Source organism: Moschus berezovskii, chromosome 25 (genome assembly GCF_049115385.1).
Source record: "Moschus berezovskii isolate FMDL1 chromosome 25, NW_MosBer_1.0, whole genome shotgun sequence".
Classification (NCBI taxonomy): domain Eukaryota; kingdom Metazoa; phylum Chordata; class Mammalia; order Artiodactyla; family Moschidae; genus Moschus; species Moschus berezovskii.
In genome coordinates, this window is record NC_142484.1 from 41,149,069 (window position 1) to 41,162,843 (window position 13,775).

Here is a 13,775-nt window from a genome sequence, read left to right on the forward strand (position 1 = left end):
ACTCTTATTAGGAAATTCTAAAGTGTTTTACAGGCCAAAATGGGAATGAGGTTATTAGCAAAATGCCTCAACAGAGTTGGAATAAAATACTGAATTTGAGAGTTACTGGAACTTGGATACGTAAAAAGAGGGTGGAGGTTGGGTCATACTTACAATGCTCAAGTTCAAATAAACTACTGTGACAAGACACCACTTCACAAGTCACACTCTGGCCCAGGGACTCTTCTCTTCCCTTAGTAGATGCTGGCAGAAGGCGTGCTCAGTCGTTTTCCAATGCTTTGCTTAGCCCCAAAGCCAAAACATGGAGAGGAAGAGCGATGGAATGAACAGCTTAAGAAAGATCTCCCCCTTCTTCATGGCTCCACTTTTCCTCATGCTTAAGGAAACGGAACGTTTAGGGTGCCTGAAATGGAACTCCTTGGGTTTGATGTTTTCAGGTCTACTGGACCAGTCCGACACCCAGTCCACGCTTTTATTCAGAGCATCCACTTCTTTTCTTCTGCAGCTGCTTCTTCTGACTGAGAGCTATGGTCTTTGCTGGTGTGCATTTCCACATCAAACATGTTCTGCCCATCTTCTTGTGGGGAAGGGCTGTCACAGTGAGAACTGCCTCTTGAACAGCTCTGTCCAGGTTCATGCTGTGCGTCCTAAAGAATCTTCTCCACGTCCCCATCGAGGAGGGTACGATCTGCAGCCCCCCATTCTTCCCATTGCCGTTATCACGGTCATTGCTGCTATTCATGGGGAGCTGCACCCAGGAGCCGCTGAGGCCGGCGGGCAGGGGCAGAGACTGTTCGCCTTCCTCATAGATGTTGCTTTTGTGCCGGGGCGGCGGCTGTTCTACTAAGCGAGACGACGTTTTCAGGCGGCTGGAAGGGCTGAGGCCCCGCAGCGAGGACCGTCTGTGGTTCTCGGGCAGCAACACGTCCAACATTTTTACTTTCATGGAAGTAAAACTTGACAGTTTCTTGCTCCCTTATCCCTGGAACGTTACCTAATGTTTCATAGTCTAATATGTTTAGCTTAAAACCTAATATTTTAAAATATTATTTATTAAATGTTTTAATTTAATAAACTTTTATATTAAATATTTTAAAATATTATTTATGAAATGTTTATTTATTAAAATAAAATATTTATTAAAACTAGAAATATATGTGCATTTACAGAATATAATCTTTGTACATCTGAGCAATGCAGTACAACATGAAAACCAAGGATGCTTTTGAAGGTGAGGAAATCACCTTGCATCACATTATGAATGCGTTACGCTGTTTTTATTTCATGACCTAGCAGTCTTCCTTAACTGCACTGCTTTTTCATATTTTCTAGTGACTGAAAAAAAAAACTGCCTAGACATCTCAATAATATCATTTTGGGTAGGAATTCTGATCTACCACTCTAAGATCTTGTTTAAGCCTGGGACCCCGGTGTACTGGATGGAATGTATCATGAAACTAAACTATTAGACCTGGAGAGGAAAAGGAAGGAAGAAAAGGGAAAATGATGCAACAAAATGAAAATACTGAATAGTAACTTAGCAGCAACCTGACATATGAATGACAAAGAATATTTTAAGAATAACAAATTCTCATATCATAAAACACTGCATATTAAGCAAAATTAGTAAAAATGTATCTGCTTTTAAGTCAGAGTCCTGAAAATGAAAAATGTCAAGGATGAAGATAATTCTGGGATTTCCCTGGTGGTCCAGTGAGTAAAGCCTGCGTTCCCAATGCGAGGGGCCTGGGTTAAATCCCTGGTCCAGGAACTAGATCCTGCATACATGCCACAACCAAGAAGCCTGCATGCTGCAGTGAAGATCCCACAAGCCAGGACTGAGACCCAGCACAATGGGATATTACCTAACCACTAGAAAGAATTGAACTAATGCCATTTGCAGCAACATGGAAGGACCAGATTGTCATACTAAGTAAGTCAGACAGAGAAAGAGGATTACTGTATGAAATCCCTTATGTGTGGAATCTGAACAGAAATGATGCAAGCTGAACTTATAAAGCAGAAAGATACAGACTCAGAGAATGAATTTAAGGTTTCCAGGGGGAAGGATGGAGGGAAGGGATAGTTAGGGAGTTTGGGGTGGACAGGTACACATTGCTATACTTAAAATGGATAACCAGTAGGTCCTACAGTATAGCACCTGGAACCCTGCTCAATGTTATGTGGCAGCCTGGATGGGAGGGGAATTTGGAGGAGCGTGGATACATGTATATGTATGGCTGAGTCCCTTCACTGTTCACCTGAAACTATAACAATATTGTTTGTTAATCAGCTATACTCTATTACAAAATAAAAAGTTAAAATAAAAAGACCCAGTACAGCCAAAATAAATAAATAATAAAATTTAAAAGTGAATAAGTAAATCCAACTACTTTCAATTCTTAAAAAAGATAATATTATAAACTATCAGAAGGAAAAGCAAGATTGACTTCAAAGAAATAGCAATTAGATAAATGGTAGATTTAAGAAAAGGGAGAGTAGACCTTGGAAGAAAGTAAAGTAGTATTGTCCAAGTCTTGAGGGAAGTTTATTTTTAGCCTGGAATTTTATACCCAGTCATCACTACAGAGGGAGTGAAAATGACATTCTTAGGTGTACAAAAACCAACCTCTAAACTCTCACTTAAAGAATTGCTGCTGATGCTGCTAAGTTGCTTCAGTCATGTCAGACTCTGTGCGACCCCATAGACGACAGCCCACTAGGCTCCCCCATGCCTGGGATTCTCCAGGCAAGAACACCAGAGTGGGTTACCATGTCCTTCTCCAATGCATGAAAGTGAAAAGTGAAAGTGGAGTTGCTCAGTCGTGTCCGACTCTTAGTGACCCCATGGACTGCAGCCCACCAGGCTCCTCCGTCCATGGGATTTTTCCAGGCAAGAGTACTGGAGTGGGTTGCCATTGCCTTCTCCACACTTAAAGAACTATTAAAGGACAAATATCACCAACGAGAAGGAATAAGATAATATCATGACACAGATACTGATAAAATTTAATTAATGAACATAAAAGAACTGATCACTTAACTCTTTTTTACACAAAAAGAAATTATAAAATTCTAAGCAAAAACAGATTAGGAGTGTGAAAATACACTAACATTCTCGTGAGTCTGGGAGAAGGATAGAAATACTGAAGAAGCATACATTTCCTAAGAAAAAATTGGGGATTCCAGACCAAGATGGCAACACAGAAGGCTTATGAAATTTCCTCCACATGGATGCACAAAGCTACACATGGAGCAGTTCCCTCTGAGAGACATCCACCAACCTATTGAGTGATTTCAGTACTTTGGTGACTGATAATACCCACATTGATATTTCAGAGAAGTAGACACACTCTCACCATAAAGTGAGCCCCCAGCAGAGCACCATACAACCAGGGGGTTTCCCCAATCCCAGCTTCTCTCTGAGGAGCAAACCATACACCTAGTGTGCCAGCTTCTAAGGCTGCCACTGGAGGGCTGCCACCTAGACCTTCAGCTGCCACCTAGCTTAAAGTCTGGAATGGGCTTTCATGAGTCCCCTACCCTCCCCCACGGACTCTAGAAAGCAAAGGTTTCACTTGTTTTGGCTTTCCCCCAGAGCTCAGTGCAGAGGGTGAAGGCAAAAACATCGATGTCCGAGTCTTTCCCTGGAAGACGTTTGACTGCATACTTTACAAGCTGCTGACTGAGGATCAGTCATCTGATTAGCATGCATCTGAGAAAGGAAACATTTCCTGCCATGTCAGTAGACAAGGGTGTCACAGTCATCAGCGATTGCAGCCCTCCAACATGAGCTGGTGAGCTCTGAGGGAACCCAGGAAGGAGAAGAAGACCTCCATCTAGCAGCTACAGGCCACTCGCTACACTGACCCCCAGGGAAGCTCCAGATGTGAAAAATACAGGCACTGGCCCCAGAGAGCTGCAGGACACAGCACAGAAATGATTCCAGTGAGCTGAGAGCTTGCATCTTCCCATACCCGGGGAAGTGCTGAATTCCTTACCTCAGGTTATCCGGTTTTCTCTAAATAACAGTAATCTTTGGATGTTCAAACTACTTGTCATTTGTCAAAAAACTTCTGTATAACCTGGCTCCTCCCCTCGCCTCCTCAGAGCAGTTCTCTTAGGCTTACCTAAGATGCTGTCTCCTAGCCTTGAGGTCCTAAAAATCCACACTAAATAAAGCATAACTCTTAGATTATGAATATCTTTTTAAGCTGACAAATCCTACCTGGATCTGGTTGAAAAGAGCCGGTGGCACTTACTTTGCCTTCTCCCTCTGACTTGCTCCAATAGAACTGCCACCAGCATCTCCCTGGAAGGAGCTTGTCCACACACCTAGCACCCCAACTTTCACAGCTGCCATCCAAATAATGAGTCCCCAAACTACATAGCTCTGACAGCCAATGGAGTGTTAAACAATAAAAATTCAATTGAGTAAACTTGAAGATCCAATTGGTTCTATGAAATGCTTCATGCAGCAAGAAGCATCCCATTTAGCAAGAGAAAGGAGCTCTCCAAAATGAGCAGCAGAAAAGGCAAAGAGGGAGCAAAAAAGAAAAAAAGGAAACTGTTAGCAAAGAACCCATTGTTTAGGCAAGTTCTCCTGCCTAATAGGAAAGAACAACGGGACTGTCATCAGATTTCCCAGTGCTGACCAGGAAATTCCAGGTTGGCCAGTTAAAGGTTAACACTTCTGGGGAAGTAATTAGATTAGATATTAAGTCTTGGTCTGCTGCCATGAGACCTAACACAAGTGACTTCATTTGCGGCCCATTTCCTTTTCAACAGTTCCTCCCTTTTGATCAGCCTCTCAGCTTAACTGAGAGATGTGATCAAAATTTTAGGTGCTAGTGCCACTCTGGCTGCTGCTCTGTAGTTCTTGCAGCTTTTGTGAAATTTTGTTGATCCTTTTTTGTGGCGTTTGCAGGTCATGATCTTTTGTTGTTGTTGTTGTTGTTTAATCTCTGTTGTATTTATGGTCCATGACTTTAGGTTCACAACTTTCAAGTCGGTTATCCTTTTTATTCCTTTTCAGAAATTCTGGTCTTAGATCATTTGCTTGGTATTTAGCAACTGCAAACGTTCATGTAAAGCCTTTGAGAGAACTCAGTGCACCATGGAGATTATTATGATTATTATATGCAGGATAAATCCCAATGTTTGGAGTGTACTTCAGAGCCCTGGTCCCTAAGACCTAAACCAATCAAAATAAATTAGAGAAAGACTCTGTGGAAGGGTCACCTTTTTAAGCCAAGTGCCTAGCTTGGTGAGTGAATGTAACTGAGTTTCAGCGTCCTTGGAAATGTTAATCTTGGTGCAGCCGGTGGTATTGGCCACAGCACAGTTAGCTCCTTGCTAAAACATAACCGAGGGCTATCCTATTAGAGCTATGGTTTTCCCAGTAGTCATGTACAAGGTGTGAGAGTTGGACCATAAAGAAGACTGAGTGCTGAAGAAATAATGCTTTGGAGTTGTGGTGCTGGAGATGACTCTCGAGAGTCCCTTGACTGCAAATCAGTCAATCCTAAAGGAAATAAACCCTGATTATTCACTGGAACTTCAATACTTTGGCCACCTGATGCAAAGAGTCAACTCATTGGAAAAGACCCTGATGCTGGGAAAGATTGAAGGCTGGAGGAGAAGGGGGTGACAGAGGATAAGGTGGCTGGATAGCATCATAGACTCAGTGGACATGAGTCTGAGCAAGCTCCAGGAGACAGTGAAGACAGAGGGGACTGATACGCTGGAGTCCGTGGGGTTGCAAAGAGTCATATACAACTTAGTGACTGAACAACAAATTCTATCATAGGACTTTCCTCACAGCTCAGTGGTAAGGAATCCACCTGCCAATGCACGAAATATGGATTCAAACCCTGGGTAGGGAAGAACCCTTGGAGAAGGAAATGGCCACTCACTCCAGTATTCTTGCTTGGGAAATCGCATGGACAGAGGAGCCTGGTGGGCGATAGTCCATGGGGTTGCAAAAGAGTTGGGCATGATTCAGAGACTAAACAATAGCAACATCCTATTATCAAGAACAGCTTTAAAAAAAATATTTATCTACTTGGCTGTGTCGAGCCTTTGTCATGGTTCACGGGACCTTTACTGCGTCATCTGGGATCTTTGCTGAAGTGCACAAGGAGTGGTGCACACGCTCATAATTGTGGCTCGGGCTTAGTTACTTGGCAGTATGTGGGATCTTAGGTACCCGACCAGGTGTTGAACCCAGGTCCCCTGCATTGGAAGGCAGATTCTTAACCACCGGACCACCAGGGAAGTCCTTTAAGAACAAGTTTAACCAGAGCGTCTAAGGATCTTTTGGGGGGCAGATACTGTCTTAGCAGCAAAATCTGCAATATCTCCAAAAGTAAGGAGAGGTTTCTGATCACATTCTCATTTCCATTTACTGCTGGAAGGTCCTTTCTAACAGTTTCTTTGCCAGATTAGGGGTATCAGAGGAAGACTTCAACTCACCCAGAAAAGACATAATATAACAAGACCATATTGATGACCCACACTAGATGGCAGCTGAAAGAAGTTCAGCTGCAGGATCCAGAGGGATCCAGAGGGAGGAATTTTGAGCCCCCAGGGAATAAAAATGGTTTTCTAGGATTATGGACCTAACAAGTTAGACATTCTGGGTGAACTATTATTGCAGCTTTACAGAAGTCTTGCCACCAATGGTGATGGTGGTGGTTTAGTTGATAAGTCATGTCCAACTCTTGCGACCCCATATACTGTAACCTGCCAGTATCCTCTGTCCATGGAATTTTCCAGACAAGAATACTGTAGTGAGTTGCCATTCCATTCTCCAGAGGATCTTCCCAACCCAGGGATCAAACTCAGGTCTCCTGCATTGCAAGTGGTCTCCTGAATTGCCAATGGATTCTTTACTGAGTCACCAGAGAAGCCCTTCTCCCACCAATGCTTAGTCATAATTTGAATCATCTTAAATGCACCCTGATGGATGCAAAAAATGGTGTTTACTAGGGAACAGGGAAGAAGAACCAAACAGCTGTCTTGGGTTTCTCATAAACCCACCTGTTCATTTAATTTATAACCGTTATTTGCCCACCTTAATTTCTGTGAGCAGACAGCTGCCATGTTACAAGGACATCAAGATGTAAAAGTCTGACAACAAGGGGTCATTTTTTTTAGAAACAGGGTGGACTTCATCCATGTCATAACTTTTACAGATTCTGTAGCTATTCCCTTTGCATGTAAATTGACTAGGCCACATCCCTGGCATTTGGATTCAGTCTTATAGTGTAAGCAATTTTATGACCACAATTTCAGAAGGCAAGAGAATAGCAATAAGAGGTTCATTTACTTGCTGCCCATTTTTGATTGGGGTCTCTGTGGACTTAAGACAACCCTTTTGTTTTCATAACATCCTAAAATCATGGATGACCTGAAAGGCATATCAGTTCTCAGTATAAACATGAACATTAGCTGTTTACCCTTTTGATAAGTGGCATGCTCTGGTCAAGGCATAGAACTCTGCTTGTTGGTTGGACTTAGTTTGCGGGAGATTCTCCCTTTTCAAGTAGTTTATATCAGATAGTAATGGTATAACCAGCTTGGAAATTCCTTTTCTCATTTTTACAATATGACCCATGAACAAAAAAAATGAGGGCAGGATTAGTTAAAAGGGTGTCTCATATCAGGACCAGTGTCATGAAATGGGACATTATGACCTCACAGTCATGGGGCTCGTCTTCATCAGGTAGAGGTGGTGATGTGGCTGGATTAAGATGGTTGCCATGTTTGGAATGCAGATTAGGTGGTGAAAGCAGAAAGATCTCAGAGCAGGTTACTCTGATCCCAGAGAGATACTGAGTTAACACAGAGTTAAAACTCTGGAGAGCATGTGGGGTTTATAGATAAATGTTGTACCCTAAGTTTAAATGGCAGAGGCTTTTGCCAGTTTTGCAGCTGTGGCTCTAGCCTTAAGGCAGTTGGGATGGGCAACAGCAACCGAATCAAGTGGTATGCTCTAATAGGCACTAGAGTCACCCTTATTCAATGTTCTCGTGTGAGCATTTCCACATCTTCAAATAAGGTGAAATTGTTAAAATTTATTTTTTGTTCTTGGCTGTGCTGGGTCTTTGTTGCTTCTCGAGGGCTTTCTCCGGTTGTGGCTCACAGGCTTCTCATTGTGATGGCTTCTCTCCTTGCAGAGCACAGGCTACAGGGTGCTCGGGCTCAGTGGCTCTGGTGTAAGGGCTCAGCTGCCTGACATGTGGACTCTCCCCTGACCAGGGATCGAACCCATGTGCCTTCTTAACCAGCAGCGGATTCTTAACCACTGGACCACCAGAGAAGCCCCAGGTGAAAGGTTTTGAATAGTTTGACAGTCCTAGGGCAGATGGCTTGTGGTGCTTGTTCTAGTCTTGTAAAGGCCTGCTCATGTTTATCTTCCCATGGAAGAGGTTCAGGGACTGAAATTTTATGAAGTTCATAGACTGGGGAAACCAACAGAGAAAAAATTTAGAAACCCCTGGTCTGCAGTTGTTAGTCTAGCCTTGCCTAGAAATCCATGGAGCTGAGGCTCTCATTTAGTTGTGGGCCTAGGAAGTTCTTTGATGAGTTTAACCATTTTTGGAGATAGCTCTTAAATTATTCCTTAAGTAATGAACAGTGTCCAATCTGCTGCTGTTGTTTTGTTGCTCAGTCGTGTCTGACTCTTTGCAACCCCGTAGACTGCAGCACACTTGCAGTTTCCCTGTCCCTCACTATCTCCCAGAGTTTGCCCAAGTTCATGTCCATTGAGTCAGTGATGCCTTTCAATCATCTTGTCCTCTGCCTCCCTCTTCGCCTTTTGCCTTCAATCTTTCCCAGCATCAGAATCTTTTCTAATGAGTTGGCTGTTCATTGTAATTTCTCTTTAGATATTTTATGTCCCTTCTCAGTCAACTATTGCAGCAAACAAATGAAGTCTCTTATGAACACCTCTTTGGTACCTGAGCCCAGGATGAGATCATCTACATATTATAAAAGGGCTGGGTTCCTAGGGAACTGGCAGGTGCTTAGATCTTGAGGGAGCACTTGGGAGAAATGAGAAAGGCCTCAGTAAACTCTGAGGCACGACTGTCCAGCTGCATTGTTAATTGTTTAAAGTAAAGGCAAATAGATACTAGCTGTTCGGGTTTACAGGAATCCTGAAAAAGGTGGGGAAAGGTCTAAAACATTCAGCTCTTTTGAGTCAGATAGAACTTGTAACAAGAGTGTTCAAGTTTGGAACAATTGGGAAATGACATCTTGTTAATGGCTCTTAAGACCTAGACAAATCACCATCCCCATGGGGGTGACATGATATGATAAATCACCCAGAAGGCCTCCAGACTGGAGAACCAGTGTGTTAGGGAAACTGGTCAGGAAATAAATAGGTCTTTTACTATTGGTGTGAGGCCTTGCAGACCTCAGATTTTAGTGGGGAGGTTTAGGCAGATTTATTGGAATTCTGGAGACTTCCCAGAATCTGCAGTGTTAAAGAGTCCATCTGCCAACATAGGAGATGCAGGAGACTTGGGATGGATCCCTGGGTCAGGAAGATCCCTGGAGAATCCCATGGACAGAGAAGTGTGGTGGGCTACAGTCCATGGGGTCACGAAGAGTCAGACACGACTGAGGGACTCACCCCTTTACTTTCATAGTTTTTGAACTTTTCATTCTCCCAATGTCGACATTAAAGGTAGCCCATGGATTTTCAAATGCCTCAGTTAAATTTACTGTAATTCTTCCTCTTCTACATCAAGGAAATATTGTAAAGAACATAAAAGACCAGATTCAAACTATTCAGCAAATTCTAAGGTGAGGCCTCCATTAGAAGTAAAATGCATTAACCTTTTTAATTTAGAAAGGAGATCTCTACTTCACAGATTGACAGGGGCTATGTCACATAGCAAAAAAAGAATTCCTTTCAATCAAAGGTCCCAGAGTCATTTGTACTGATTGAGGTAGAAATCCTCTCTGAACTTGATTAAATACCTCCAAAATGGAAAACTTTAGTTTCACTCTGAGGCATCTGTTGTTTTATGAGAGTGGGGTTTAAAGTAGAAAGTATAGCCTGAGTGTCTACCAGAATTTGGAAAGATTTTTTGATTAATTTTAATTTTAGTTTCTCCTTGGCTGTTGAATGGTATTACTGGTAGCTGTTTACTAGAGGGCCCCAGGGAGCCCCATCAGTTCTGGGAGAGTCTCATAAGGGGGGTTTTCCTTGAGGCATATTGAGGGATTTGTATTGGACCGAAGAGGATAGTTTTTTTCCTCCAGTGCCCTAATTGATTACATGTGAGACACTGAATTCTGGTTCAGTTGTTGTTCTTGTTTTATTTATTGGGCTGTGCCAGGTCTTAACTGTGGCATGTGGGATCTAGTTCCCTGACCAGGGATGGAACCAGGCCCCTTGCACTGGGAGTATGGAGTTTCAGCCACTGAACCACCAGGGAACACCCTGGGTCAAATTTTGATGACAGGCCCCTAAGGGGGTGCAATGAGGGAGGTCTAGATATTATTTGAGGTCTCTAGCCTTGGAGCTGTTGCAACTGTAAGACCATTAGTTTGATGAATCTTTATTTATGGTCTTGGTCCAAAGTCCTTTCAAACTGCTCAGCTGTGGTCATGGGTTCAGTCAGGCCTGTGGCCTCCAGTTCTGTTTTCTGCCTTTTTACCTATTGATTAATGTCAAATTCTATTCATTTACAAACAGGGCAACTAGAGCAAGTTGGGTGACCTTACTTATTGTACGGAACCCAGAGTATTGTAGGAGGAGCCCTTCCAAACAGGATCTGAAGTCTGCCATGGTTTGTCTTTCATTTGCATGTTTGAATAATAAAACAATCAATGTGAGCAAGGAAGACTCTAGGAATGGTTTTCAAAAGATCAGTTGCTATTTTGGGAGCCTTTTCTGGTTGTTAGGGAACCATGTTGGATATTGAAGATCTTGACTACCATCCTCTGGATAATTCTATTCTGCTTCCGACATCCATTTTGGGGCTTCATCAGGTCCTACCAACATATGCACAAGCAATGTTCTGGCAGCCCAGGATCGTAAGCCCTGATAAGAGTTCTATAAAGTGAAAAAGATAGTCACTCTGTCATGTCCAGTTCTTTAGAACCTCAGGGACTGTAGCCCACCAGGCAATCCATGGAATTCTCAGGCATGAATACTGGAGGGGGTAACCTTCCTGTCTTCAGGGCATCTTCTCAAGCCAGGGATTGAACCTGGGACTCCTGCATTGCAGGCAGAACTTTACCTTTTGAAGCTCTGATAAGGATTCTAAATTTTTTGAAAAACTTTTGTGGATCCTCCCTGGGCTTCAGTTCAGTTCAGTCGCTCAGTCATGTCCGACTCTTTGCGACCCCATGAATCACAGCACGCCAGGCCTCCCTGTCCATCACCAACTCCTGGAGTTCACTCAAACTCACCTCCATTGAGTCAGTGATGCCATCCAGCCATCTCATTCTCTGTCGTCCCCTTCTCCTTCTGTCCCCAATCCCTCCCAGCATCAGAGTCTTTTCCAGTGAGTCAACTCTTCACGTGAGGTGGCCAAAGTATTGGAGTTTCAGCTTTAGCATCAGTCCTTCCAAAGAACACCCAGGACTGATCTCTTTTAGAATGGACTGGTTGGATTTCCTTGCGGTCCAAGGGACTCTCAAGAGTCTTCTCCAGCACCACAGTTCAAAAGCATCAATTCTTCGGTGCTCAGCTTTCTTCACAGTCCACCTCTCACATCCATACATGACCACTGGGAAAACCATAGCCTTGACTAGACGGAACTTGGTTGGCTTTCTTTAACAATGGCTCTTAGTTCTGTCTTTGACCAAGGAGTGAAAGATATCCGAGAAGGATTGCCTATAACCTTGGGTGGTTTTATTTTTAAAAGTAACACTTTAATAGTCTCTTGAGAGTGGAAAAGCAGTTCAGATAATTAGTAAAATGTCCTGGGTACTCAGGCGAAGGAGGAGAGACAGGGCTGTAGAAGTCAGATCATTCCTTTCATCTTTTGTTTTGGGCATCTCTTGTGTATTTAAATTTTCATTAGCTTTCTGTAAGGAGTCTTTTAATGAAGTTATTTGGGAATCTTGGCATCTTTTGGAGGTTTCTGCATGCCAATTAAAATAGGCATCCTTTTCAATTTGTTTAATTTGGGAACCATTCTTAAAAGAATGATCTTGCCTAATTAGAATGTTTCCCATAATGGCTATTGTAATTTTATGTTGCTCTTAAAAACATTTTGCTATTTTTGTAGATGTTTATAGCTCCCGGGGCCATAGTTTTTAGACATAAAATAAACAGATGTTGGAAGGTGGCACACTTGACCCTTTAGAACTTAAGAGTCCCATTGGCTCAGACTTTGAGTTTCTTGGAGTGGAAAACCTAAAAGGGATGGACTTCTGGGTTAGGAATTGTGCATATTTTACAGTTTACATTGTTGCATGGAAATTTTCTAGAGGTTGGTAGGCGACCTACTGTCAATCTAACTCATTCTGAGTTTAACCTACCCTAACACAAGAGTCTTGGAATTAGGTGGAAAACAATCTAACAGCCTTTCAATTCTCGACTTTTGCCCGATTTTTGTGGATTTTTGGCTTGTGAGCTCTGTTGACAATAGTCTTTATTTACATAAAACAAGACAAACAAATGTGTACCTTAACACACTGGCAGTAAGCAAAAGATGGTACTGCAGACTGAGCTAGACAAGGTCATGCCACCACCAACACTTCAAATGCAGGGTGGATGAAACCAACAGACTCCAGGAAATAGAGACTGTGGACTAGAACTGGGGAAGGGATTCCAAACAACTGGGGCACTGCGGATGGAACTGAGGACCAGGGACTTAATTTAGAGATGGAACACTGGTCTGCCACTCCAGTTGACCCTTAAGCCCTGAATTGGAAAGCCAGTTTAGATCAGGAACATGACCTGTTCACTGTCTCCTGGAGTTTGCTCAGGGTCTTAAACCAAAGACGTGGAGCTCAGAACCAAGAGAGAAATCCCCATGACCCTTGGGAATGGTGAGAAAGACAGTGTATTCTGTAAGGTATAGTTCAGGCTGAGGCAGAAAAGGAGAGACGACCTCAATGGAGGTAGGTTACCTTTATTCAGGCAAGGAGGGGCGGCAGTCAGCCTAACGACTAGGCTGAACGGGAGAGGGATTAGGGAGGCTTCATATTTAAAGGGAGGTTTGTGGAAGCGATAAGGGAAAGTTAGGTGGGACTCTTTGGGTATTCTTTAGTTGAGATGGCATTTGCAGTTGAACAGAAGGTGGGAGGTTTTGGGCAGGGGGTGATAAGTCCTGGGCAGATGTAGTGGGTGGGAGGTTTCTGGGTAGGGGGTGATGAGTACCAGGTAGATGCAACAGGCCTGGAGCATCAGGGTGGGACTTAAAGTTTGATTTCAGCAAGGCCTTTGAGACTATTGTTTTCTTTTCTAGGCCCAAGTATTCATTCATATTCAAAAAGGAGTTTGCAGGTACCTATGTGTCACTTTGTCCCTGAAGCCATAGGAAGTATTCTTCAACCCCATCACTGCATCATTAACAAATCTGTTAAATAACAAAATTCCACTGAATAAATATGAAGATCTAATATTCATTGAGGACTGATGCTGAAGCTCCAATACTTTGGCCACCTGATGCGAAGAACTGATTCATTGGAAAAGACCCTGGTGCTGGGCAAGATTGAGGGCAGGAGAAGAAGGGGATGACAGAGGATGAGATGGTTGGATGGCATTACTGACTCAATGGACATGAGTTTGGGTGAACTCCAGG

At 43.1% G+C, this 13,775-nt stretch overlaps 1 pseudogene; it reads right to left on the reverse strand.

The window, feature by feature from the left end:
• Positions 1-233: 233 nt before the first annotated feature.
• Positions 234-757, reverse strand: LOC129548379 (BCL2/adenovirus E1B 19 kDa protein-interacting protein 3-like pseudogene; annotated as a pseudogene).
• Between the last annotated feature and the right edge of the window lie 13,018 nt (positions 758-13,775).